The 26,740-nt window shown below is 40.2% G+C and overlaps 1 protein-coding gene across 13 annotated transcripts in view; it reads left to right on the forward strand.

Moving 5' to 3' along the window:
• ENOX2 (ecto-NOX disulfide-thiol exchanger 2) overlaps positions 1-26,740 on the forward strand; it is a 391,463-nt gene that overhangs the window by 146,294 nt on the left and 218,429 nt on the right. Inside the window, exons 1-2 of one of the 13 annotated variants that reach the window (XM_056809178.1) lie at positions 16,830-17,546; positions 18,437-18,506. The exons of 10 other annotated variants lie outside the window; for them this stretch is intronic. The gene's annotated coding sequence lies outside the window, so the exon portion shown is untranslated. Of the gene's footprint in view, positions 1-16,829; positions 17,547-18,436; positions 18,507-26,740 lie in introns of those variants that run through there. 2 more of the 13 variants (XM_056809185.1, XM_016426673.2) reach the window with 2 other exon arrangements.

Raw genomic sequence — 26,740 nt, forward strand, 5'->3', positions numbered from 1 at the left:
TTTCTAATGAAGATTGTTTCCCAATTTGTCGCTTCCCTTCTAATTTTGGTTGCATTGGTTTTGTTTGTACAAAAACTTTTTAATTTGATGTAATCAAAATTATTGATTTTACATTTTGTGATTTTTTTTCTAGCTCTTGCTTGGTTTTAAAGTCTTTCCTTTCTCAAAGATCTGACAAGTATGCTATTCTGTGTTCGCCTAATTTGCTTATAGTTTCCTTCTTTATATTCAGGTCATTCACCTATTCTGAGTTTATCTTTGTGTAGGGTGTGTGATGTTGATCCAAGACTAATCTCTCCCATGCTGTCTTCCAATTTTCCCAGCGGTTTTTTATCAAAAAGTAGGTTTTGGTCCCCAAAACTGGGATCTTTGGGTTTATTATAGACTGCCCTGCTGAGGTCATTTATCCCAAGTCTATTCCATTGATCCTCCTTTCTATCTCTTAGCCAGTACCCAATTGTTTTGATGACCACTGCTTTAGAGTATAGTTTGAGATCTGGGACTGCAAGTCCTCCTTCCTTTGCATTTTTTTCCATGACTTCCCTGGATATCCTTGATCTTTTATTCTTCCTAATGAACTTTGTTATGTTTTTTTCTATTTCAGTAAAGAAGTTTTTTGGTAGTTCAATGGGTATGGCACTGAATAAGTAAATTAATTTGGGTAGGATTGTCATTTTTATTATGTTATCTCATCCCACCCATGAGTAGTTAATGTTTTTTCCAATTGTTTAGATCTAGTTTTAATTGTGTGGAGAATGTTTTGTAGTTGTGTTCATATAGTTCCTGTGTTTGTCTCGGCAGATAGATTCCTAAGTATTTTATATTGTCCAGGGTGATTTTAAATGGACTTTCTCTTTCTAATTCTTGCATCTGAAATGGGTTGGAAATATGTAGAAGGAGTCTCTTAATTGGTGTCCTTGGCACATTTCTGTCCATATAACTGCCACCATGATCTTGTCCCTAAAGCACAGAGTTGAGCCCATCACTACTCACCTGCTCAAGAAAGTAGCTGCTCCCTGTTGCCTCTAAAGTCAGATGCAACCTCCTCTGGCATTTAAAACCCAGCACAGTCTCCTTTTCCAGGCTGATTATTTATTTCTCCTCATTTTGCATTCCAGTCAAATTTATCTGCTTGCCATTCCCCATATATGACATTGTATTTCCTGTCTCTGTGCTTTTGCCCAGGCTCCTTTCTCCCTCATCTGTGGAATGCCCTCCCTCTTCACCTCCACCTCTCTAAATCTCTTACTGCCTTGGAAGCACAGCTAAAACAGTCTCCTCTATGAGATCATTGCAGTTGACTGTGCTCCCTTTGATCGTGGATATGTTTTGTGCTTTCAAGGGTATGGGTTGTTTTCACTGAGAGGAATGTACGCTTCTTCAGGGCAGGGACTAGATCATTTTCATCTTTGTGTCTTCAGTGGCAAGCACTGTACTTGGCACAAAGTGGAAACTTCCTAAATGTCTGTTGATTGATCTGATGCTTGGGGCCTGACTGAATTTGAATGAATGGTAAAAGGGGGACTAAAGAAACTTACCTTAGTGTCTTAATTGTAGAGAAACATTGGTGTCACACCCATATAATATGCAGTCTGAGAGATAAAAGAGCACCCTTTGAATTGTTAAACAAACAAATGACTTTTGGCCTTGCACCCAGTATTGTTGGCTTTACTTTTCCTACCCTAGCAGATACCAGTGCTGTGGTATCCATACATGCTTTAGCAAACTCATATTTTTGCTTTAGGATGGGTTTGGGAAATAGATGACAGTATTACAGACATTATCTTCAGTGGGCATGGCAGCATCAACACTCGATAAAGCCACTGTGACTGGTTCATTGTGTTTTCAACGGCTCCACATAAATCAGCCCCTCCTCGTAATGGAACAGCTCATGCAGTACCCACAAAGGGATAAAGCAAATTGTGATTTCCTGATATCTGGAGGTACCTGAAGCAGTGTGTCTGTATTAATAAATATAACAGCACTTCCATAGGCCTTGTCACCGGAGGCTTTCATCACTTGTATCATCATTTCTTATTGGTCCTTGTGAAAAAGCAACTCTTGTTCCAGGCCAGGATATTGAAGACAATATTGGCTAGTGTGCCAAACTGACTTCTACAAAAATTGGTGCCCTTTCTCATCCCAAAGAAAAAGAGGGCTGTTATATGAGAATTGGGTCCCATTGGATTAGGACAGAGGAGGCTTGGGCTTTTCTCCTTGCTTTGCCACTAACCAGACATATGGCCATGGACAAATAATAGAATCATAGGATTTGGGAATGATAGGAGTTGAAAATTCCCTTAGATATAATGTTGTACAATTCCCTTGTTTATAGATGGGAAAACTGAGACCCATGGAGGGGAATGGTCTTGTCCAAGATCAACACAAGTGGCAGGCTCTGGGAGGTAAGAGGTTCAGAGAAGAATTGTAGAAAGGCAGACTTCAGTATAAAGATAGGGCAAAACTTCAATAATTCGAGCCATCCCTAGGTGGAATGGACATTCTTGGAAGGTAGTGGGTTCTCCTTCCCTGGAGATGTTCTAATGGATAGCCATTTGTGGAGATTTTTGTTTAGTTCCAAACTGGATTAGATAGTCTCTAGAGTTCCTTACAACTCTTAGATCCTATGATTTCATTTGTGTTCTCTCTATCTGGATCTTTACCACCAAGTATAAAGCCTAATGCAGACGTGCTTAATTAACGATTGTCTAATTGAGTTGCTCTATTCTAACTAGCCTACAGCAGAATGCCAAAGAAGCAGCAGGGGCCTAGGGCTTTTCAGGGTCCTCAGAGTACTATTAAGTGTATAATCAATCCTAGGGAATTCCTTTTATTCCCATTTCTACCAGTCCTTTGCAGTCTAACACTCTTATTATTTTCTCTTACCTTGGCCCTAGAGTTCTAGAGCAAAGTTGTTCTCCTAGAACTGAGCTTCCACTGTATGGCTCTCCTTTACCTAAGGGAGGGAATGTTATTGCTACAAATAAAAGCTAAGTCTTTACTCTGCCAGGGGACAGACTATATTTGACAGGATGATCTATTGGGTACAGTGCTGGGTCTTGGAATCTGAGAAGATGTGGGATCAAACCCCAATTGTGACACACATTAGTTGTGGAACTGTAGTCAGATCCCTTAATTTGCTCTGATTTTTCATCTGTAAAATGGAAATACTATCTCTGTTATCTCCCTCTCAAAGTTGCTATGAAGTTCAAATAAGATAATCTATGTAACTTCAGCTCTCTTGCCAAACTTAAGTTGCTGTATAATGTCTGTGGTTGTTAATATTATTTATTTGCAGAAGGAGGAGGAGAAGAAAAACATTTTTGGGGAAAATGCATTTCTCCTAAGGTTTTAATAAAAGGAAGGGAGCAATTTTTATCAGTAACAAGTGATCAATAATTCCACATTTGACTACCAGGGTATTCTTACCACTGAGAAATTCTCCCTGATAAATGGTTTCCATTTGTTAGTGATTCTGTCCCAGCTAGGCAGAGACTAGGCCTTCTACCACATAATTCAAATGAAAGCCCCACCAAGCAATTTGCACACTCCTGATAAAGCCAGCAAAGCTTTTCCTCTGCTTGACTGCCTTTGGATGGGGTGAGGGGGGTGAACCACAATTTCTAATCTGCTACTGTGGTGGGGAGACATACGGCGCATACCTGCACTAGCATCACCACTACGGAGCAGCCAGATTGGTCACGATATATTTGCTTGATGGAGTTCAGAGTTGCCATTTGTGAATGCTCAAAGAGCAGCTTTCATTTTGAAACATACAATGTCAGTGTTAGAAGGCACCAGAGAGTTCCAGGCTAACTCCCTCATTGCAAAAATAGGGAAACTGAGACTTAGAGAGTTAGCAGATAACAGACCTGGAATTCAAAGTTAGATTTTCTGACTTAGAATGGCAGATTTACTAGCCTGAGAAAGAGGGTGGCTCCCTCAGTTCTATTCCTAACTCTTACTAATTAACTGGAGGGTAGGGGGGGGGGAGAAGCTGGGTGGCTCAGTGGATAGAGAGCCAGGCCTAGAGATGGGAAGTCCTAGTTCAAATCTGGCCTCAGACACTTCCCAGCTATGTGACCCTGGCCAAGTCACTTAACCCCCATTGCCTAGCCCTTACTGCTCTTTGGCTCCAAGATGGAAGGGAAGGGTTTAAAAAAAAACAAACTAATTAACTGGGGGGCCTTGGGTAAGTTCTTTTCTCTCTCCAGGCCTCAGTTTCTTCCTCTGGAAAATCAAGCAGTTAGACTAAGTGACCCCATAAGTCCCTTCCAGATTGACCATGCTTTAAAGAAATTGAATTCTCTAAACTAATCACAAATAATTACCAAACTCCCAAACTGGTTGCTAGAGCTTCCAGGAAAAAGTTTGAGAAGATTACTGAATGCTCATAGATATTAGAGAGGCACTCTGCCTGGGGCAGTGGGGAAGGGCTGGACATAGAGCAAATCATAAGATGTTGGTTAGAGTACTGGCTCATAGGCCTCCTGGGTTAATGTGTTGGCCATATCACTTATCTTCCTGTGCCTCATCTGGAAACCACAAAAAAGTATTGTAAGGCAGCAGCTCTTTGCAGAGAGTAAAGGCCTAGAATAATGAGAGCTTCTCCAATCTTAAATCTTTCTAGAAGTAGAATAGTAGATTGGAGAATAAACTAGAAATCAGGAATACTTCTTTCAAATATTGCCAAGATACTTATTAGCTATGTGATGGAGGAAACAAGTCACAGAAGCCCCCGCCCCATGACTCAGTTTTCCTATGGAAAATGTTGGGGATGGCATTGAGGTCCCTTCTATCTTAAACTCTAATATTGTAAAGTTTTTACAAATAAATAATGACTATTTGGCTTTTATAAAAGCATAGATTCTGTGTTGGAAGGAGACAGAGAGCTCATTCCAGTCCAACTCTTACCAAAAAAAGCAAGAATACTTCTTTTAACAGGTATGTCCCTGACAAATGGTCAAACCTCTGCTTGGGAATTCCAGGGGCAGCAAACACTTTACTTTATCAGACAGCCGATTCCATTTGTGAACAGTCCTCATTGAAAAGGCATCCTTTCTTATATCAAATTAAATTGGGTTTTTTCCTATCACTTCCACCCATTGTGGCTTGTTTTGCCCTCTGGGGCCAAGCAAAGCAAGTCTAATTCTTCTTCCACATAAGAGCCCTTCAGATATTTGAAACTTGTGATCTTGTTCCCCTTCAATCATCTCTTTTCTGGACTAATGTCCCAAGTTCCCTCAAGTGATTCTCTTATGATAAGGTTTCTAGTTCCCTAATCATCCTAGCAGCTCTCTTCCTGTACTTAGTCCACTTTACCAATGCTTCTCCTCAGATCATCTCTCAGACTTGGATCTACTTCCAAAGCTGACACCTACCAAGAACTCTTAGCAAGATCTTTTAAGAATCATGGAACCAGAGACCTGGGAGGGACCTTAGAGAAGATCTAAGCAAACTCCATTACTTATCAGATAAGAAAAGTGAGGTCTAGGAGGGGAAATGATTTGCCCAAAATCACATTGGGAGTCATTCAATAAGCATTTATTAGGCTCCTCCTGTATGCCAGGCCCTGTGTGTCAAGTGCTGGGATACAAAGGACAAAAACTAGTCCTTAGCCTCAAGGAACTTGAGTCTAATGGAAGAAATAATATGTAAACAACTATATATATATAACAAATCTATGTAGAGCAAATAGAAATCATCTGAAAGGGGAAGGCATGGATAGCTGAGAGTTTGGGAGGGGAGGGAGTGGGATAGAGCAGCAGAAAGTGGAATTTGTGTGAAGTCTTGAAAGATGCCGGGAAAGTCTAGAGGTAGAGGTAAGAGGCAAAGGGCATGGCATTCCTGGCATGGGTGACAAACAAGCAGTACAAAAGCATGTAGATGGGGAATGGGATGCATTACTTCAGGAACTCAAGCAGGCTGGTGTAATTGGATCCAAGATTGTGTAGGAGGAGAGTTAGGTGTAAGAAGAGGGGGAAAATGGGAATATGCCAAGAGAGGACTTTATATTAGAAACTGGAAGTGATAGGGAGCCTTTAGAGCACATCTGACAGATCCGTGCTTTAGAAAAATCACCTTGGAAGGCTCGTGGAAGCTCCCAGGGCCCATGTGTCCTGACTCCAAGTCCACTTTTTCCTCTTATATTGCCCCCCCATCCTCTCCCTCCAGATTTAATAACTCTCCATCACCCTTGCTAAACTTGAAGCTCCAAGCTGGGCTGAGCACTTAGGATAAGACTAGTTTACATAGAATTACCAATTTAGAGACTCCAAGTTGGAGTGGAACCCAGAGACTATATAATCTAAACAATACCTGAGCAAATACCCCCTATACATAATAGCTCATAACTAGGCATTTAAACAAGTGGTGTGTAACCCACCCAGCTCAAATAGAAACAGATACCTGGAGACTACAGATTGACTTAGAAAGCCACAAATTAATATTATCTATGTTTGTTTGCATTCTTATTTCTTTTGTGAATGTTTCCCAATTACATTTTAACTTGGTTCTTGAGAATTTGGGAGTTTGAGGTCCCATATGCTTGATACATCTGCGCTTGTTAAAAACTTCGTAAGGAGAGAAACCTCAGTGATCTGAACTTCTGAGATAGCCATAGCCCATTCCACTTTAAGACAAACAGCTCTCATTAGAAAGTTTTTCCTGATGCTGAGCCTAAATCTGCCAATCTGCAACTTTTGTTTGTTGTTCCCCTCTTCTGCCTGTACTGGTGGAAGGATATGACCCTGAATGCCTGAGTCTGTATTGATATAGGGTAGGCATAAGAGGAAATCTGATAGACATTTTAAAGAAAGGTTTAATTCAATTCAGAAAAGGTTTATTAAATGCCTACTATGGTCAAGAACTCATTAGTTATGACCTAAAGGGACTGAATAGGAATAGACTACATTAGGCAAAGGGAAAGAGGAAAAATGAAAAAAACTTTAAGGAAATTTATGGGAAAAAGATGAAGGTTAGGAAAAGGGTTCAGAGAGGTCTCTTATTTGTAAGTAAGTGAGGTTTAGTCTTAAAGTGTTGAGTAGTAAACTCATTTCCTAAAGCTTAAAAGATAATTAACAAATTGTTGTTTTGCCTTAATTCTCTACTCCATGTAGGAGAAAGGAAGATATAAATGTCAGCAGCTTTTATGACAGTAGGGGCTCTTGTGGGGTTTCGTAATTCCTAAGGGTTCCCTCAGTGTGCCTAAGGCAGAGGAAGAGGAAGCATAGAGAATTGGGAGGGAAAACAAAAAGGAGGAGGAAGAAGAATCATAGCAGATGTGATGGAGAGAGTACCGCTACCAATGGCTTTGACCAACACTGTTCAGGTAGGATGCCTTCCCCATATTATATCTTCAGAATGATGTGCAATTTCTTTGATGAGACTCCTCAGAAAAATGATAGAAGGAAATTGCGGTTATTTTCAATTCTTGATTCTTAAATTGTCCAATTTGGGAATAGTTCATGCCCTTGATCATTTTAAAGAATGATAGGGAAGAGAATACTTTGGACAAGAAGAAGTGATTTAGAAGGGGCATGAAAGCTGTTTTCAGATACCTGACGGTCTGTCACGAAAAGGGATTCAATTTGTTGGGTAGAATCAAGCAATTTGAGAAGTTGTAAAAAGGTAGGTTTCAGCTCTGTGAATAAAGGGCAAACTTCCTTACAATGAAAGATTTTTCAAAATAGTCTGGACCCTTTGGGAAGATGGTGTTCTCCCTCACTGAAATTCTTCAACCTGGCTGGACAACCACCTTTATGAGGATGTTTGTGTGTATGAGTTGGGGGAATCTGCTCAAATAAGGATCCTATATAGAATAGCTGGATCTCTGAGGTTGTCCTTCCAACTCTGCCCTTCTGGGACCCCTGTTCCATCCTGCTGTTTGACTGGGAATGATTTTGCTGTTTTCCCTTTACCAGAGGGTAAGCTGGGATGGAAGAGAAGTTGACAGTTTCATCAGCCAACTGTGCTGCTTATTAGCACTTTGCTAAAAGAGACTCATGGGGAAGGAGGCCCAAACAGTGGGTGAAAATGAGAAGTTGGGCTTTTTTTGGTCGATTGCATTTTCTGTGCTAGCCATCTTCTGTGAAAAGACGAGATAATTGTCTGATTGGAAAGAAAATTTCCTGAGAGGAATGAATGTAAACCCCATAAGGGGAGGGGCTGGGAATGAAAGAGCTAAGTTTTTTCCCTGCTTATTTTGTTTTATTAGATTGAACATTGAACCAGACAAGTTGCACAAGGAGAAAGAGAATTATGGAACTGAATTACAGAGTATTTTATCTTTATCTTGAAAAGATCTCTCATGGATGGTTTTTGTTTTATTAAGTAAAATTCCCATTGTAGCTCTCTCCTCCATCAATCTCTTTTAACATATAAAAGAGGAATAAAAACCATTCAACAACACTAACCAACATTTCAAAAACAAGTTTGATGTTATATACAGTGTCCCACACCTATTTATAGGTGCTCCCCTTTGCAAAGAAGAGAGGAAAGTGCTTTCTCATATTCCTTCCTTAAGGTCAAACTTGGTCATTCACAACATTCAGTTTTTTCCATTTTTGTAATGGTTTTCTTGATTCTGCTTACTTCACTTGGCAGCAGTTCATATAAGTCTTCCTATTCTTCTTTATTTTTGTCACATTCATCATTTCATTTAGCACAATAATATTCCACTACATTCTTGTGCCACAGTTCCTTTAGTTAGTCCCTAGTTAATGGGCACTTATTTTGTTTCCAGCTCTGTATCTGTGGTTTTTCTTTTTTATCGTTAACCTTCTTGGGTGTACGCCTAGCAGCGATATATCTGCATCAGGTGATGTGGATGTCATTGTTGCTTTCTTAGTATAATTCCAAAATGATTTCCAGAATGGTTGTACTTATTTGTATTTGAATGGTTGTACAATATTCATAGGCCCACCAACGATGCATTTAGTTATACCTATCTCTCTAAAGCCCTTCAAGCATGGCCTATTCTCATCTTTTGTCACCCTGGCCAATTTTATGAGTATGCAGTGATATCTCAGGATTATTTGATATGCATTTCTTGTTTTGCAGTTCTTTTGAGAACTCAGCAAACATTTATCAAACACTCTATAGATATGTCTGTAAGCTTTTATTAAGCAGTTACAATATGTGGGGCTATGCCTTTAGGAGTACAAAGAAAGGCAAAAATGTGGCTCCTGTGTTTAATGAGCTCACACTGCAGATGAGAGACAACATGCAAATGTGTAAATGGAAGGTAATCTCAGAAGGAAAGTACTAGAGGAGGGAGAATATTTCAGGCTCAGGCTCAGCTGGTACAAAGGCATAGAATCAATCAATAGATGGATCAGCCTGTGTAAGGATCAGCAAGAAAGCTAGTATCGTGGAATAAGTTGTATATAGAGGGAGCTCAAGTGAGAGAAGATTGGAAAGGTTGGAAGGGGCCAGGTTGTAAAATGTTTTAAATATAAAACAGGACTTTATATTTGATTCTGGTGGTAATGAGGTATTGATTGAGTAAGTAACATGGTCAGACCGTTGCTTTCTTTCTTTTTTTTATTAATTTATTTAGTCAATTTAGAACATAATTCCTTAGTTACAATAATCACAGACCTTTGCTTTCTTGAAAAATCACTTTGGTAGCTTGAATCCTCAGGACTAGGTTGGAGTATAGACAGAATTGAGATAGGGAAACCAATTTCAAGGAGATGAGAGGTGATGATGGCCTATAGTAGGAAATGACATTGGATTAGATATGTGTGATGAGTGAGGAAAAAAGGGCAGTTGGGAATGATGTTGAGGTTTCAAGCTTAGAGGACTTAGAGGGTGGCAATATCTTTGACAGTCATAGGGCAATTTGGAAGAGGGGCTCACCTACTATATGCTTGTCAATATACTATACTGTACTTGGAGAATATAAGGACAAAAAGGAAATAGCTCCGGCCCTCAAGGAGTTTATTCTAGCAGGAAGGAAGCAACATATACGAACAGCAGAGTAGCACAAAATATATTCAAAATTATTTCAAGAGAGTGTTTATCAATAGGGTGATCAGGAAAGAAATCATTTTAGAGGGGGCAGACATCTGAGTTGGGCTGTGAAGGAACTTAGCAGTTCTATGAAGCTTAAGTAAGGAGGGTTGATTTCCCTACATGAGCAACCACTTGGACCAAGGCATAGAAGTAAGAGATGGGATGTTGTATGGGGAAAACAATTTGGCTGACATGGAGAGTGCACTGGTGGAATAATATCAAGTAGACTGGAAAAGTCAGTGGCAGTATGATTGTGGAGGGCTTTAAATGCCAGGATGAGGAGTTGATATTCTAGCCTAGAGTCAAGAGATTGAAAGATTTGTGAATAGCTTGTCGATCAATAGACATTTACTATATGCCAGACATCATGCTGAGTGTTGGGAATACAAAAAGGGATAAGCAAACAAATATAAACAAAGCTAGTTATATACAGGTTACATAGGAAGTAGTTAACAGAGTGAAGGTCCTAGAGTTAAAAGGGGTTGGAGAAAGCTTCCAGTAAAAGATGTGATTTTATTTGGAACTTAAAGGAAGCCAGGTAAGTCAGTAATCAGAGCAGACGAGTGGGAGTATTCCAGTCATGGGGTCAGCCAGAGAAAATGCCTGGAGCTGAGAGATGGAGTGTCTTGCTTGTGGGACAAGTAGGAGGCCAGTGTCACTGAATGGAAGACTTTGTTTTGGGGAATAAGGTGTAAGAAGACTGGAAAGGTAGGAAGGGTTAGTTTATGACGGGCTTTGAATGCTTGACTGAGCATTGTATTTGTTCCTGGAGGCAGTAGAGAGTCACTGGAGTTCATGGTGTAGAAGAGTGACAGAACTCCATTTTAGGGAAATCACCTTAGGGGCTAAATGGAGGATGGATTGGAATAGGGAGAGCCTTGAGGAAGACTATTGCAGTAGTCCTGGGTGTGAAGTGATGAAGGCTTATACTAGAATGGTGGCAATGTCAGAGGAGAGAAGGAGATATATTATTAGGGAGATGTTGCCAAGACGAAATCAATAGGCCTTGGCAACAGATTGAACATGTGGGAGTGAGAATCCAGGATGACCTTCAGGTTGAGAGCTTGAGGGGGTCACCAGGATGGTGTTGCCCTCTACAAATAGTAATGGGGGAGGTTCGAGAAAGGAGAGGATTTAGGCAGAAAGATCATAAGTTCTGTTTTGAACATAATTTAATTTAAAATGTCTACTAGATATCCAGTTTAAGATGTGTGAAAGGCAGTTGGAGATATGAGTTTTGCATTAGCAGAGATTGGGGTAGGCCAGGTAAAGTTGAGAGTTATCAGCATAGAGATGTTAATTAAATCCGTAGGTGCTGATGAGATCATCAGATGAAGAAGTATAGAAGAGAAGGCAGCCCAGGACAGAGCCCTAAGGGATACCTATAATTAGAGGGAAGAGGACTCAGCAGAGGAGACAGAGAAGGAGCAGTCAGACAGACAGTCCTTAAACCTAGAGACTAGAGTATCGAGGAGGAGAGAATGGTCAGCAGTGTCAGAGGTCACAGCTCAAGAATAAGAACTGAGAAAAGGCCATTGGATTTGGTCCTTCGAGTGACTTGGTCAGACTTGTGCTTCAGGAATATCAGTCTGGCAGCTATATGGAGGATGTATTGGAGAGGGGAGAGATTAGAAGAGAGAGAGAGCACTTAGGTTACTGCAATAGTCCAGGAGAGAAGTGATGAGGACCTGAGCTAGGGTAGAGGCTATGTGATTGCAGAGAAAAGGATAGCTAAGAGAGATGTCATAAGGGTAGAACTGACAAGAATTGGCAACTGGATAATTATATATTGGCAACCATTGGGTTGGGCAGGGAGAGGGGATGAAGGAGAAGAAAGAGACAAGGATGATTCTGAGATTGCCACACCAAGAGACTGGAATTGTGGTGGTTTCATCAATGCAAATAAAGAAGTGAGAGGTTTAAATGGGAATATTATGAGTTCTGTTTTGGATGTACTGAATTTAAGATTTCTATTGGTCATCTAATTAGACTTCCAGTAGGCAATTGGTAATATAGGAGTTCAGGAGGGCTGGATATAAAAATTTAAGTCATCTACGAAGATATAAGCCCATAGGAACTGATGGTATAATCAAGGGATAGTGTGGGGAGAGAGATGGGTCCAAGATAGAGCAGTATTATTTATTAGTAAGATAGGGACTAGACTTTGGATTTCATTGGTGTAGGAACTTCTGGTGAGGAAACTCCCTTTCCTGGCCAGTGTAGGTCAGCCCCTTCCTTGTAACTTAGAGTCCTAAGAGACTTACCTAAGGTACTAGGAGGCTAAGTGATCCACAGCTCACACAGGGTCACAGAGCTGGTAGGTGTCAGGGGCTGTATCTGAACTCAGGTCTTCCTGGCTTACAAAGCCACTTCTCTATCTGCTGTACTATGCCATCTCTCAATAATAATAATGATAATAGCTAACATTTTTGTGGCACTTAATATGTGCCAGGCACAGAGCCAAGTGCTTTACAATCATTATCTCATTTGATCTTCACAGTAACCTTGGAAGGTAAATACTATAATTACAGTTACAGAGGAGGAAACTTAGCCAGAGATTAAATGATTTTCCAGGGTCATTCAGCTTGTAAGTGTCTGAGGCTGAATTTGAACTCAGGTCTTTCTGACTTGGCCCATGCCCTATCCACTATACCACCATGTGCCCCAATATCATTTTAATTATTATGGATTATTAACAATGATACTAATAACATTTTTCTCATCACTATTATGGTTTGACTCTAAGAAGTCCATTATTCATTAATGTTTTCACCCCTCATTAATCTTTTCCCTAGTTAGCTGAGGGTCCTGTTCCTGGTTCCTTCCATTTTGCTGATTGGGCTCAATTCTATTTAGTTGGCATCCTTACTTCCAAAGTCATTATTTGGGGCCTCAAGTCATGACACTTGTCATTTCATTCCTTAGCTCTGTTGTGCTCTGTGCCACTGGTTTGAATGGCAAGACTTTCCTGCTCTGGGCAAACAAACAGGCTTATATCCCATCTGGTTATTTAATTTTGTGTCTTTGGTCACCTGCAAGGGTGATGATCCACTGTTATAAAATGTGTGCATATGTTTGTGTATATGTATATATGCATCAATTTAAATTATATATGTGTGTGTATTTATATAATGGTTTGTTGTTTGGAGTGAGGAAACACATCAGAAGCTTTGAGAAGTCAGTCAATAAAAACCCAGGTAATCTGCAGAAAGGAAAGGATTAGGGAAATGGAGAAATGTAATCATGTTTATTAAAACATTTTAATTGGGTTTTAGACCAATTTATTTTGCAGAATCAAATAATAAGCAATCGAAAGAACCACTGGGTCATTTGAAGCTTTCAAAATTGTAAGTGGTATTGGTACTAGGTAAGTGAGAGAACAGGATGGTGAGTAGAGAGCTGGCTCCAAAGTCACCACATTGTGTGTCCTTGGGCAAGTCATTTTATCTCTCCGTGCTCCAAGGAACCTCTTAAATTCTCTAGACTGCAGAGAAGTATTAACTTGCATTGGTAGAGACTGTTCCTTCTCTGGGGGTTCTCTGTACCAGCAAAAGCACAGATCTATTCCCTGTCTCTACTGGTAATATACCTGCTGTAAAAGTGTTGGTTTTTTGAGGGGTGCCTGGGGACAGGGCTTGAAATCTTTCCTCAGAGCTCTTTTCCTGAATCTTTACCTCACTCAACTCTAACTTATGCTGTCCTTACAGTATTTAGATGCTTATATCCCTCTCAGCAGATTGTAAGCCCCTTGAAGGCAAAGACTGCAACTTTCCATTGTCACATCCCCAACTCCAAGCACAGGACCTAAAATCTAAGAAGACCTTACAATAACTATGATTATCACTAATAATTCAACTCAAACAGCATTTTAAAGCTTTGAAATTGTTAACCATACATTATCTCATTTTAATCTAAGTAGATATTACAGATATCTTTATCCTCGTTTCACAAATAAGGGAAATAAGTCTCAGAGACAGATGTTGAGTGATTTTCCCATAGTCACCCTTTCACTCTTGTCCAACTCTTTGGGACTCCATTTGGGGTTTTCTTGGCAAAGATACTGGAGTGGTTTGCCATTTCCTTCTACAGCTCATTTTACAGGTTAGAAAACTGAGGTCAACAGGGTGAAGTGACTTGCTCAGGGTCACACATAACTAGTAAATGTTTGACCTTAGATTTGAACTCATGAAGGTATATTCTTGATTTTAAATTCAGATGTCTATCCACTGTACCACCTAGCTGCCCCATGATCACACTAATTAGCACCACAAGTGGGGTTTGAGTCTCTCCTGATTCCAAGACAAGTCTACTTCCCAGGATCTCTCTCAGTTTAATGAACTTTTACCAAATTGAATTGAATGAATAATGTTCATTATTACCCTTGACATTACTCGTTTTCAAATGTTCCAACTTGGGTCAGTTGTTATATTTTTAGCTCTGTTGTTGAAGAGATATGTGACCCTGATCTTATTATGCCCTATTCCCAGGCCTCTATTTTCTCTTCTATGACATGAGACAGTGAGGAGAAAATACTGAGTTTTATTACACTTAATAACTTTGTCATTACAGTCACATCACTTGATCTGAGCCTCAGTTTCTCATGGGAATAGTCTTACCTCATACCTAACACACAGATCGGTTGGGGGTTCAAACAATATATGCATATAGCTGTTTTGCAAATTTTGATGTACTATTGAAAAATCTGTTCTAGTTATCAGTTATTATTTATCAGTCCTACAAATACTACTAAAATCAGAATCATAATACATGTACCACTGAGCTTAGAGGGTTCTTGTTAGGAAAGTACTTTGTGTTAGTACATAAAGAGCGAAAAAGATGGGAGCCACCATTACCATAGATGTGAGGTCTTTCTGTAGGTAGGGAGCAAGAATTTTTCTTGAGATGCCAATATGCTGAATTATTCCAGCTAAAGGAATCCCTTTAAATGGCCATATTACTTAGACTACAAACAGTGGACTGCACTGCTACTGATTTAAGGGCACATGTACTTGTGCTCTTCTAACAAATGGATGGACCCGGGGCTAAGTTAAGGTTTCAGATATGTCAGGATTAGAAACTGTGAGCTAGAGGGAGATGAATCCTGGATCCAGTCTTATTTTACAGATGAGAAAACTAAGACCTGGAGAGATGAAATGACTACCCAACGACACTTGTAGGTTCATAGATCTAGAGTAAGAAGGGATGTCAGAGGCCATCAAGGCCAGTGATTTCAAAGAGGAATAAAAATATGAAGGTGCCATTGTGAATTATTTTTACATTGTTGCATCATTTGGATTCAGAATTTGAAAGTGTCCAAAAAGTTTAGTTAAACTGAAATTCTTTTATACGTCTCAAAACTTTTTATTGATAAACTTTTATTCTGTCACATTCTATAAATCCATAATGTACTCCCAATTGAATTCCCCATAGTGCACAAGCCCCAGAAGAAAGCATGTGAAACAACAGGGTGGCACACAAGAAGAACCCTGACTTTGGAATCAAAGGACTCAAATTTAAGTCCTTACTCTGCTACTTCTCATCTATGTGACCCTGGGCAAGTCCCTTCTCCCTGGGCATCAGTTTCCTCCTCTGTAAAATGAGGGAGTTTGACTAGATGGCTTCTGTAGTCCCTCCCAATTCTAGGCATATCATCCTATGAGTTAAACTCAAAAAGAGCACAGAACTGAATGTATCCATGTCATCTTTCTGTCTCTTTCAGCGCTCAGCACAGGGTTCCATAGGGGTGGATGGCTGCTTTTTTTCATGGGCAGCCCTCTCAATACTTTCTCATCCTGTATGAGTCTTATCTAGTTCTTTCCTTAAGTCTTTCATGAAAGTTCCCCCTGAAGGAATGGAGGCCTACCTCTTTTAGTCTAAAAGGTAGGGACCATTATAGTATTTTGGCAGCCCATTACTCAATTATCATTTTTGCCAGGTAATTGGCCCACCTCCTCTCCCTATAAAGGGGCGCCCTCAGTGAGATCTCTTATCACTTCTTCTGTTCATGTCATCATTGGTAGCAACAGGCTACTACTGCCTGCTCACATCCATCATGTACCTTCCTATTTGCCATTTGGCCCACTTGAAATTGGAAAGCTTCAGAGACCACAGCCTTTCCTGCCATAGTGTTAAAGAGATGGGATTCGATGTTATCTCCTTCCCCTGCAGCCTTCTACCAATTCTTGACTTAACTCATTCACTGTACTTTTTCCAGTTCCTGTGCAAGTTATCTATGTTGCCCGAATACTGAGTCACCTGCCCATTCTGCTGCATCCTTTCTTCTTTCCATCCCAGAATGACTTTGCCAAGTCTGATTATCAGTTGAATTCCTTCATCATTTTGGGGTAAAATCTGATTCAGGGCAAAACTGGTTCCATTATAGCAGAACTCAGCTGCCATTTAATCACTTAAGAGTGTGTTCTTCCTGTAGCCTGTTGCTGATATCCATCCAGACTTGTTTAGATTTTGATCTTAATTGGTGTTCAATTTGGAAGGATTGTGATTAAATCATTAGGCAGTACTACAAATGAAAAGAGCCAGCCTAATTCTTTGTCATGGACCTCCATTGTTATTAAGGATGTGCTTATCTGCTTGAATCAGGAACCCCAAACTTCTAGTGCTGTAGGGAACTTTATGATGATCTTGTCTGACCCTCTCACTGTACACAGAACAGGGAAGTGACCTGTCTAAAGTTACTCAATAACAACTGCCAGTTTGTGCAGTGCTTTATATGCCTGGCACATAGTAGATGCTTAATAAATTGAAGACTAGGAATCTGAGTCAAGTACCATAAATGGAGCCCAATGCCAGCAACAGAAAGCATGCCCTGATTTGGGAGTTGTTGACATTGAGACCTAGCGTGTGGCCACTGCGATCAAAGGTACAGGTCAGGGGAGTGGCTCAAGAGTTTAATTATTCGTTTTGATGGGCCACTGAGCCCTGCTGTTTCTGTTCTGCTGAAGGACTATAAATACTGTTAGCACCCTCTTCATTTGGGTCCCTGGGAAAAAAAAACCTTCTCTTGCTCCACCCTACTTTCACCCCTTCTGTAGCATTTGTATGGACCCTGTTATTCAGAAGAAGCCATTTTTTAAAATGCAGCTGTTCTGGTTGCTAGCTGGGGAGGAACTGAAGACATCTTGTCATTTCGAACCAGTTCATTTTGTTGGCCACAAGGCAAAACAGCAGTAGGCTCAGATGGGGAAAGCTGAAGTCATTATCCAAAGGTCAGACTTGATAAGCAGCCTCTCCGCTGTCTCTCTCCCAGCCTCCCATGTGTATCTAGGGAAGGGAGCAGGAAAAAGAAATCCAGTTTCAGAAAAGCCTTTATTAAATATCTATCTGCAAAGGATAGGTGGTTTAGTCAGGGGAGAAGGTACTGGATTTGAAGTCAGGAATCTGGATCCACATCCCAGACTTTAATTGCTTGTGTCACCCTGAGCAAGTCACTTATCCTTTCTTGGTCTCCGTGTTCTTCTTGATCAAATGGAGGAGTTGGACTGGATTGCTACAATTTCTTCCATTTGTGAGTATGTCATCCCATGATGTTGAGGCTGTTCTACATAAACGCCGCAGAGGGAGCAGAGCCTCAGAGAAATGGCTAGCCAAGCCAGCTTGGGCTAAGTGGGGTGGCCTCAGTTCCAGCAACTCAGTATCGTCATCTTAACAACAACAATGATGATGGTGGTAATGATATGTTTCTGTAGGATTTGGGGGGGGGGAGGAGGAGAAGGGGAAATTTGGACCTATAAGTTCATCTGTGGGAATGCCTGGAGTATGATTCAGGGACATGCTCAAAGGGGGTTGAATGTTAAATTTTCAGGGTGAGCATTTGCACCTCAGAAATATACAAATGCTACAAATCCAGGGCTTGTTCTGTTGCTTGTCTGGACTTAAGAAATGAATGCAGAAAATGCTTATAATTCAGATTAAATTTAAACACAGGTCAAGGGTACATCCCCTATTTATCCTCCCCCACCTCCACACAGTCAATTATTATTGTTGTTATTATTTTTAAACCTTAGTTTTCGTCTTAGAGTCAATATTGTGTATTGGCTCCAAGGCCTTACAGTCAATTATTAAGCATTTTCCAGTACACCCCTGTGCCAGACCTCTCCACAAATTCTCATGTGCAAATTGTTTTAGAGAATTGTCCCAGGGCACCAAAAGATTTGATGGGGTTCCCATAGTCACATAGCCAGAATATGGTAGAGGAAGGTCTTGATCTGGGGGCTTCCTGACTCCAAGCTGAGCACAGCATGGTACTTCTATGGCACTATACAGTTTCCAATCTATTTCACAACAACCATTACATTTAGTATTTCAGGATTTGTGACTAAGGAGAGTCTAATCAACTTAACAAGGTCTAGAGCAGGAAAGAACCTCAGAAAGCATCTCATCTAACTTCCTTATTTTATAGAAGAAACTGAAGCTCAGGGATGCCAAGTGGCCTGGCCTACCCACAGTCCCATGGGTCAAAAGCATCAGAGGTAAGTTTTGAACCCAAATCCTCTGACTCTAGAGTCAGAGTTCTTTCCATTCTACCATTCTGCCTCAATTATTATTCCCATTTTACAGAGATAGAAATTGAAGTTAAAGAGGTAAAGCCCTTTGTCCTAGTTCATAATGGATAGGATTTGAGCTTATACTCAAGGCAAGGTTTTCTCACTTCCAGGCTAGTCTAGTGTACTTCCTTCACACCCCATAGCCTCTGAGATGCTTCAGGTAGAGAAGGATCCTGTTAATGTTCTCATTGGGACCTTGGATTCATTGGGCCTTGAATAGCTTCTTGTGGAATATACTTCAATGGAGTTGAGGCTGTGTGTGCATCCTACTTGAGCCCACTATTTTCTTTTGGACCTTTCTCATCCTCTCTAGTTCTTGCCTGCACTGTGCATATGCTTTCCAATTAGTTTTATAAGAGATAGAAACAAGATTTGGGATGAAAGAATGTATTAGTGCCAATTTATCCAGGAGAGTTTATAGTTGTAGGAGGTGTAAGTTTTGTCTTCAAAGACTCTTGTTGTTGGAGCCATATGAATCTTATCCAGTTAAACTTTATTGAATTTCAAGTCAACTGATATCTGTTGCCTGTCTTGGTGTGGGCAAAGTGCTCTGCTTAGGAGTTTAGAAATAGGAATGATGAAATTAGTTGGTGATAATATCCCATATTGATATATGACATGTCTCTGTCCTCATGGAGCTATGCCTAGTAGAAATTTTAAAAATAACTCCTTTTTGTTTACCACTTGCAACTTTATCAGAAAATATCCTTCCTGGCCACTGGGGCACATTTTATTCCCATCTTTCAGAAGAAGAGATGAAGACCCAGAGAGATATAATGCTTGCATATAGTTCAAAATTATTGGAGCCAGACCTTAAATGCCATTCATTCTCTTGACCCCAAATGCCATTCTCTTTCTACTATGTTGGTTTCTAGATAGAGGGCCTTGGATTTGGATTTCCAGGCCTGAAATTAAAGTTGATTTTGAGTTTGTATGTTTAGGTAGATGTGTCTAAGAGGTCAGAATTCAGTTTCATTTGTACCACTCTATTTTAGCTCTTATTCATCTTCCCAGTGTGTACCATAATGCAATTGGACAATTGATAAACAATTAATAAATGCCTACTGTGTGCCAGGTATTGTTTTTTAATTTTTAAAATTTTAATAAATTTCCACATGAGTTTTCTTAAATTATATAATCCAAATTGTCTTCTTCCCTGCTTCCCTTCCCCCAGATCTAGCAAGCAATTCAATCTGGGTTATATATGTATTATCACATAAAACCTATTTCCATATTGTTCATTTTTGTAAGTGAATAATCTCATAAAACCAAAACCCTGAAACATATATCCAAATAAACAGGTGATAAATCATATGCTTCCATCTGCATTCTTACTCCAAGAGTTCTTTCTTTCTTTGGAGATGAATAGCATTCTTTTTCATAAGTCCCTCAGAATTGTTCTGGATCATTGTATTGTAACTAAGTCTGTCACATTTGATTGTTCCACAGTATTGCTATGACTGTGTACAATGTTTTCCTGATACTGCTTCCTTCATTCTGCATCAGTTCATGTAGGTCTTTCAGGTTCTTTCTAAAATCATCTTATTCATCATTACTTATAGCACAATAGTATTCCATCACCATCATATACCACAGCTTCTTCAGCTATTCCCCAACTGAGGGACATTCCAATTCTTTCCAATTCTTTGCCACCACAAAAAGTACAGCCCTAAATAGTTTTGTACAAATAGGTCCTTTCCTATTTTTTTATCTCTTTGGGTTATAGACCGAGTAGTGGTATCATTGAATCACAGAGTATGCATTCTTTTATAACCCTTTGGGCATAATTCCAAATTACTTTCCAGAATGATTGGATCAGTTCACCTGGGTGCCAGGTATTGTGCTAAGTGTTAGCCAGAGTGGAAACATATTCACTGATAGGCCCAAAGAGCCTTTGGCAGCTCCAGGAGTTTTTAGAAGATGTAATAGAATTGTCACTCCTATTAAACTGTAAAATGGCTGTTTCTAATTGGAGGAGATTATTATTCTATTGGACACCAATCCCAGGGAGGGGAACTACAGCTAAGAGCATTTGGGCTAGCTTCTGCAGCTTTGGAATGAAATGGAAGTTGCTCTCTAGTTGAGTTGTCTGCAACTCCAAACTGCCTAGCTCCAAAAAGGAAGACACCTGTTAAGAATGGGCTTGCAAAACCTATTTTGTTAGACTTCATTAAAAAGAAAAGTGTAAGCTGATTAGGCAAAGTTCCAAAGATTCATTAGTTTATTAAAATGGATTGAAATGAGTGTTAGAGAGATTTAAATAAATTAACCTTTAATGAGTACCCAGGGGCCACTGGAAAAGAATGACAGAGGATTAGGGGTATTTTGTCTGATTGTTGCATAATGCACACTGATTAGGTTTTTCTTTTTCTTTTTTTCTGAATGTGCATTGCTTGGTAACAATTCTAATAAATAAAAAAGATTAAATTTAAAATATCTCTAGATTGTAATTGTTGCCTACTTATATGTGTATACAAACACCCAGCTTCAATTTCCTAACATGCATATTTGCATTTAAAGGAGAAAGTCTGCAGAGGGAAATTCCTGCCTCTGAGTTGTCTCAGAGATGAGAGAAACTTGGGTCAATAAGGCTAATTTCCTTCTTAGCATGCTGATCTGCTTGGAGCAGTTGATTCTGAAACAAGGCCCTATGTCCCTCCTACCTGAAGTGTTACTAATTGACTGGAAAGTTATTTTGAAGATGGGTTGGGATTTTGGTGGACTGCAATCTTAATGTGGATAAGGGGAACAGCATGGGGACTCAAAAAACTCAGCATCACAAACTCCTGGTATTTTAGAAATGGAAGGGATCTCAAAAGGTCAGCTCATCCTATCCATCTCTGAAAAGAGAATGCTCCATGGGGCATACTTGACAAGTGGTCATTTAGCCTTTGCTTAAAGATTTCTAAAGAGCAGGAATCCTGTACCTCCCAAGACAGCCCTTTCCCTGTCAGGATAGATAGCTCTCAGCCTTCTATAGCTCTTCCTGATGACCAGCCTACATCGGCCTTTTTGCAACTTCTACCTAGTTCTACCTTCTGGGGAGACCAAATTGAACAGTTCTTATTTCTCTTCCATATGATAGTGCTTCAGATACATACTGAGGAAAATATGATCACAGAGAGTTGGAAGGGACCTTAGAAATAATTGATTTCACACCCCCTTTTTACAGAGGTGGAAACCAAGGCCTAGGAAGGTCAAGTATCTTGCTCAAGTCATATGGGTAGTAACTGGCAGAGCCATGGTTCAAACTCAGTCCCTCTAACTCCAAATCCCTGACCCTTTCAAACTGTGCCACACTACCCTGCCAGCTAGTGTCACAGTGGATAGATCACTGGTGCTGAAGTCAGGAAAACCTGAGCGCAAATCCAGCCTCAGATGCTTACTATAACTGTAAGACCCCAGGCAAGTCACTTCACCTCAATTTGCCTCAGTTTTCTCAACTGTAAAATGAGGATAACAACACCTACTTCTCAGGGTTGTTGTGTGGATCAAATGAGATACTATTTGTAAAAGCACTTAGCACAGTGCCTGGCACATAGCAGACACTAAATAAATGCTTATTCCCTTTCCTCTATTCCCTTTCCATTGAAGTCACCTCTAATATCATCCATAAATTTTATCTACTCCAGCTTAAACAGCTCCACTTCCTTAAATTTATCCTCACGTGGCATAAATTCTAGGCTCTTCAGCATCCTGACTGCTATCCTCTGGATACTATCCAGTTTATCCATAACTTTAATAAAAATGTCCTAGAAATGTGATGGTTTTCAGACTCTGTTCTCTTTCCTTTTTTGGAAATCAGGAAAAAAAACTCACCTCTCTCTCATACCCTACTATCTTTCAGATATCACTGATTGTAGGTTACTAATCACATCTGACAGATTTTTCTATAGCCAAGGATGTAATTGGTAGGAACTATGTGATCTAAGTACAACTGTCGCAGCAAGGAACACTTTTACTACCATCTTATCCATATTGTATGTTAGTTCCCTGTTAGCCACTTCCGTTCTGTCTTTTCTGGTCCAAAGATCATTCTTCCTATCAGAGAAAACAGAAGTGAGATAAGAACTGATGAATTCTATCTTCTCTATGTTTTCATTTGAGATTTGAGATTAAAGTTTCCCAAAAGGGCTATTTTGGTTGCAGCTCCAGAATTTTGGTATGACAGTTTCTTGTTGTAATTTTCTGTAATGAAATTATCTATTGTTTCTTTTATTTGTTCTTTGGCTCATTGATTATTTAGGATCATTTAGTCTCCGCTTACATTTAAATCCTTTCTTCAGAGGCCATTTATTGATTAAATTTTTATTGCATTATGGTCAGTTAAGACATATTTTATATTCTTTCTTCTGCATTTGTTTTTTATGCCCTAGGATATGGTTAGTTTTTTGTAAAAATGTTATACACAGCTGAACAATGTATGTGTTCCCTTCCAATTACATTCAGTAATCACCAAAGATAATGATCACATCTACCTTTTCTACAGTTGTATTCAGGTCCTAAACTTATTTCTCAGTGAAATCCCATGGTTAAGATATGAGGTATGGATGTGGTAAAGGAGACTAGCAAGTGGTCAGGATAACATCATTGGCATTGGAATGAGATGCTTCATATTTTCCTCAATTTTTTCATTCTTTTGGTTTTGTTTTATAATGTCCTGCTGCCTTGTAAGGTCACTTGATTCTAGTTGTTGTATTCTGGTTCTTAAAGACTGGATTTCATCCCTGGCATTTTGGTCATCCTCCTTCTGGTCTGATTTTCTTTGGAGGCCATCTTTCATTCTCTTTACCTCATCTCTCATCTCCTTTGCCTTATCTTTCATCTTCTTTGCCTCATCTTTTATCTCCTTTGCCTCATTTTCCAGCTGGTTGATTTTGGCTTTCAAGACACTATTTTCCGTTTCCAGACAACTTATCTTAGTTTTTAAATTCTTGTCCCAGTTGTCTTCAGCCTCTCTTAATTGTGTTTTGAATTGCATTTTGAGTTCTTCCAAAGCCTGTGTCCAATTTGCTGGGATTTCTGTTTTATTACTTGCCTCCTCCTGTGTGTTGTTTGTTCTTAGTTCCTTGCCTGTGCAGAAGGTGTCAATTGTAATTTCTTTCTTCTTTTTCTGTTGTTTGCTCATATTTACCCCTTCTTTGCTCCCCGTATTTGACTGTGCTCTTTCTCCTCTCATTTTTTTGGTTTGGAGGCTTTCTGTCAGTCTCCCCTCTTGGAGCTTTGTCAGATATCTCAGTGCAGTCTCTGGGAGCAGAGTATTGGACTTTGCCTTTCCCTGTCCTCTGGAGGCTTTTGATTGGATTAAAGTCCAGCAGTCAGTGAGGGAGGGGTGTTGCAGCCTAGGCTTCCCTGGGTTCTGAAGACTTTTGATGTGATTAAGTTCAGCTGGGTTGGGCTAGGTGTCCTCTGAGGCCAAAAACCTCCTGGAAGGCTGGAGCAGTCTGGAAGATCTCCACGGCTCTGACCAGGCTGCCAGCTCCCTCTCCAGCTCCTTCCCTGCTGTCTGTGCTCGACACTGAACTTAGCACAGCCCTGCCTACAAGGTACACCCTCCAGACCAGCACCTTTGCCTGCCCAGAGGTTCCCACTGCCGCTGGAGACCCAGCGCTCTAGGTTGGGGGGGGGATGGGTCCTGGGACCTTCCTTCAGCCTTTCCCTTAAACCAGAGTATTCTTGGATTCCGGCTTTTGTGGGGGCGTACCTTTTGAGTTGAGTCCAGCAGGAGGATTCCTTGGCTCTGTCTTGTTGTTAGGTCTGATTTTCACTCCCCTTTGAGCATTCAGTTTGTGATCGGTAAGGAAGGGTATTCAGAGGTCTGAACTTCTTCTCCTTCTATGTGGCCATCTTGACTCATCATTGGTATTGGAGAACCTGGGGAGAGAAGTGTCACAAAAACCCAGTGAGAAGAGAGTACACAGGAGGAGGGAGATAGTCAGAGCTCCTGAGAGTTTTGAGAAGCATGAAGACTGAGAATAAGGAAGAACAATTCTTTCCAGACCACAATTCTCCCAACTGGATTTCTTAACTTTTGATGGAGGAAATTATTATTAAGGAAAGTCAAGATATTACTAGTTGTTCCATCTGATATCAGAACCATTTAAGTCCTCATCACTATTATATAATGTTTCTGTGTCGGGCTTCTGGTCTATTCCCCAAACTCTTTCTATCTAGGCTGTCAATACTGTACTCTGATGGCAAGGGCAATTTTGTTTCTTGCCTCCATTGCCCTTGACTCCAGGACTCTCTGCCATGCTTGCCCCTCTGTTGCCAGGATTTCTTCACAGGATATCTGATGTTGCCCATCCCCACCCATTCTCTCTGCTTAACCTTTCTATTTCCATTTGAATAAGACATAGCCTTTTAGCACCGCATTCTAGTCATAGGTTCAATCCTACCTTTTTTAATTTCAGGATCTCTAGTTCATCTTTCTTGTTATCTGAACTTCATTCTAGGCTGTATTAAGAAAAGCTTTCTGAGTGTGTGTCTAGAACATTGATTTCACAGACATAAGGTACTCCTGGTACAGAAATTCCCTTTACTGATGTAGATCATTTGTAACTTAGACTTTAGAGAATTAATTAAATCACTATGGCACAGAGGAAAGAGCATTAGATCTGGTCAGAGCATTGGAGTCAAATTCTGCCATTGACATTACTTATGTGACCTTGGGAAAGTCCTGGGCCTTAGTTGCTTCATCTTTGAAGTGAGAAGGTAGTACTAGATGACCTCTGAAGTCTAGATGTCATTCATAGTAGATTGAGTACTGGCCCTGGAGTCAAGAAGACCCAAATTCAAATTCTGCCTCAGACACATATCAGCTGTGTGACCCCAGGCAAGTCACTTGATCTCTGTCTGCCTCAGTTTCTCCAACTATAAAATGGGGATTATAATGGCACCTTCTTTCCGAGGTTGTTGTAAGGATCAAATGAGACAATGGTTATAGAGTACCTGGCACACAGTGAGTGTTAAACAAATGCTTATTCCTTTCCTTATCTTCTTCTAGTTGTAAATCTGTGAAGGTATAAAGTGGCTTGACCACAGTCACACAGTTTGTGTAAGAGGCAGGTCTTTAACCTAGATCTCCCTGTCTCTAAGATGGACCCCTTTATCCACTTTGCCACACTGTCCAAGAGAAGGAATGTGATAGTCCTGTTGCATTCTGACATGGGCAAACTACATTTGGAGAACTGTGTGCACTTCGGGCTACCACATTTTACAAAGGACATTGGTACAGCTGGAAAATATCTGTCTATAGGAGAGTGGTCAGAATAGGGAGAAGATTAGAGACCATGTCATATATGGTTCAACCAAAGGAACCAGGGATGAATAATCTGGAGCAGAGTAAAACAAAAGGAGATTATTTAGGTCTTCAAGTATCTGATGTTTTAGCATGTCGAAAAAGGATTTGATTTGCTCTACTTAGCACCAGAGGACAGAACTAAGACCAATAGATGGACATTTACAGAAATCCCTAACAACCAAAGCCAGCCCCCAACATGGACTGGGCTCTCTTGGGAGGTAGGAATATTATCCTTCACTGGAGACTTCAAGAGGGACTGAATGACCCTTGTTAGATAATTCTCCTGGTCAAGTTCAGGTTAGATGAGATGGCCTCTGGGAACCCATTTTAGGAGCATCTCAAACCCATGTATGGGCTGGCCAGGACACTTGTTTGGAAATACTCTCATCCACCCCCTTCATTTTACACATGACAAAATCAACCAAGGCCTACAGAGGAAACATGACTTGGTCAAGGTCACATGGTTAATGCAATTGATAATAGCTAGCATATATATGGCCCTTTGAGATCTGGGAACCCCTTTACAAACATTCTCTTTATTTGATTCTCACAACAACCCTGTGAAGTGTTATAGATATTTCAGTCCCCATTTTATAGACAAAGAAAATGAGGTTAAGTTGCTTGTCTGTGATCAGTGTGGAAGGGAAGATTGGAGGAAAAAGGTAGGGAAAGGAAAGGAAGCTGGGTCCCCCCCAGCCCCAGTAGGGAAATTGACCAGGCTTTCTTAACTATACTATAACTAAGCTAGGAAATTAAATTAAATCAAGCCAGACTCTAGGGATAGTTAGATAGGTTTATTTGGGCTAGAAAAAGAAAGGTTTGGGAAAGCTAGAGAAAATTTGATCTCCAGCAGCTA

This window comes from Monodelphis domestica, chromosome X, assembly GCF_027887165.1.
Source record: "Monodelphis domestica isolate mMonDom1 chromosome X, mMonDom1.pri, whole genome shotgun sequence".
Classification (NCBI taxonomy): domain Eukaryota; kingdom Metazoa; phylum Chordata; class Mammalia; order Didelphimorphia; family Didelphidae; genus Monodelphis; species Monodelphis domestica.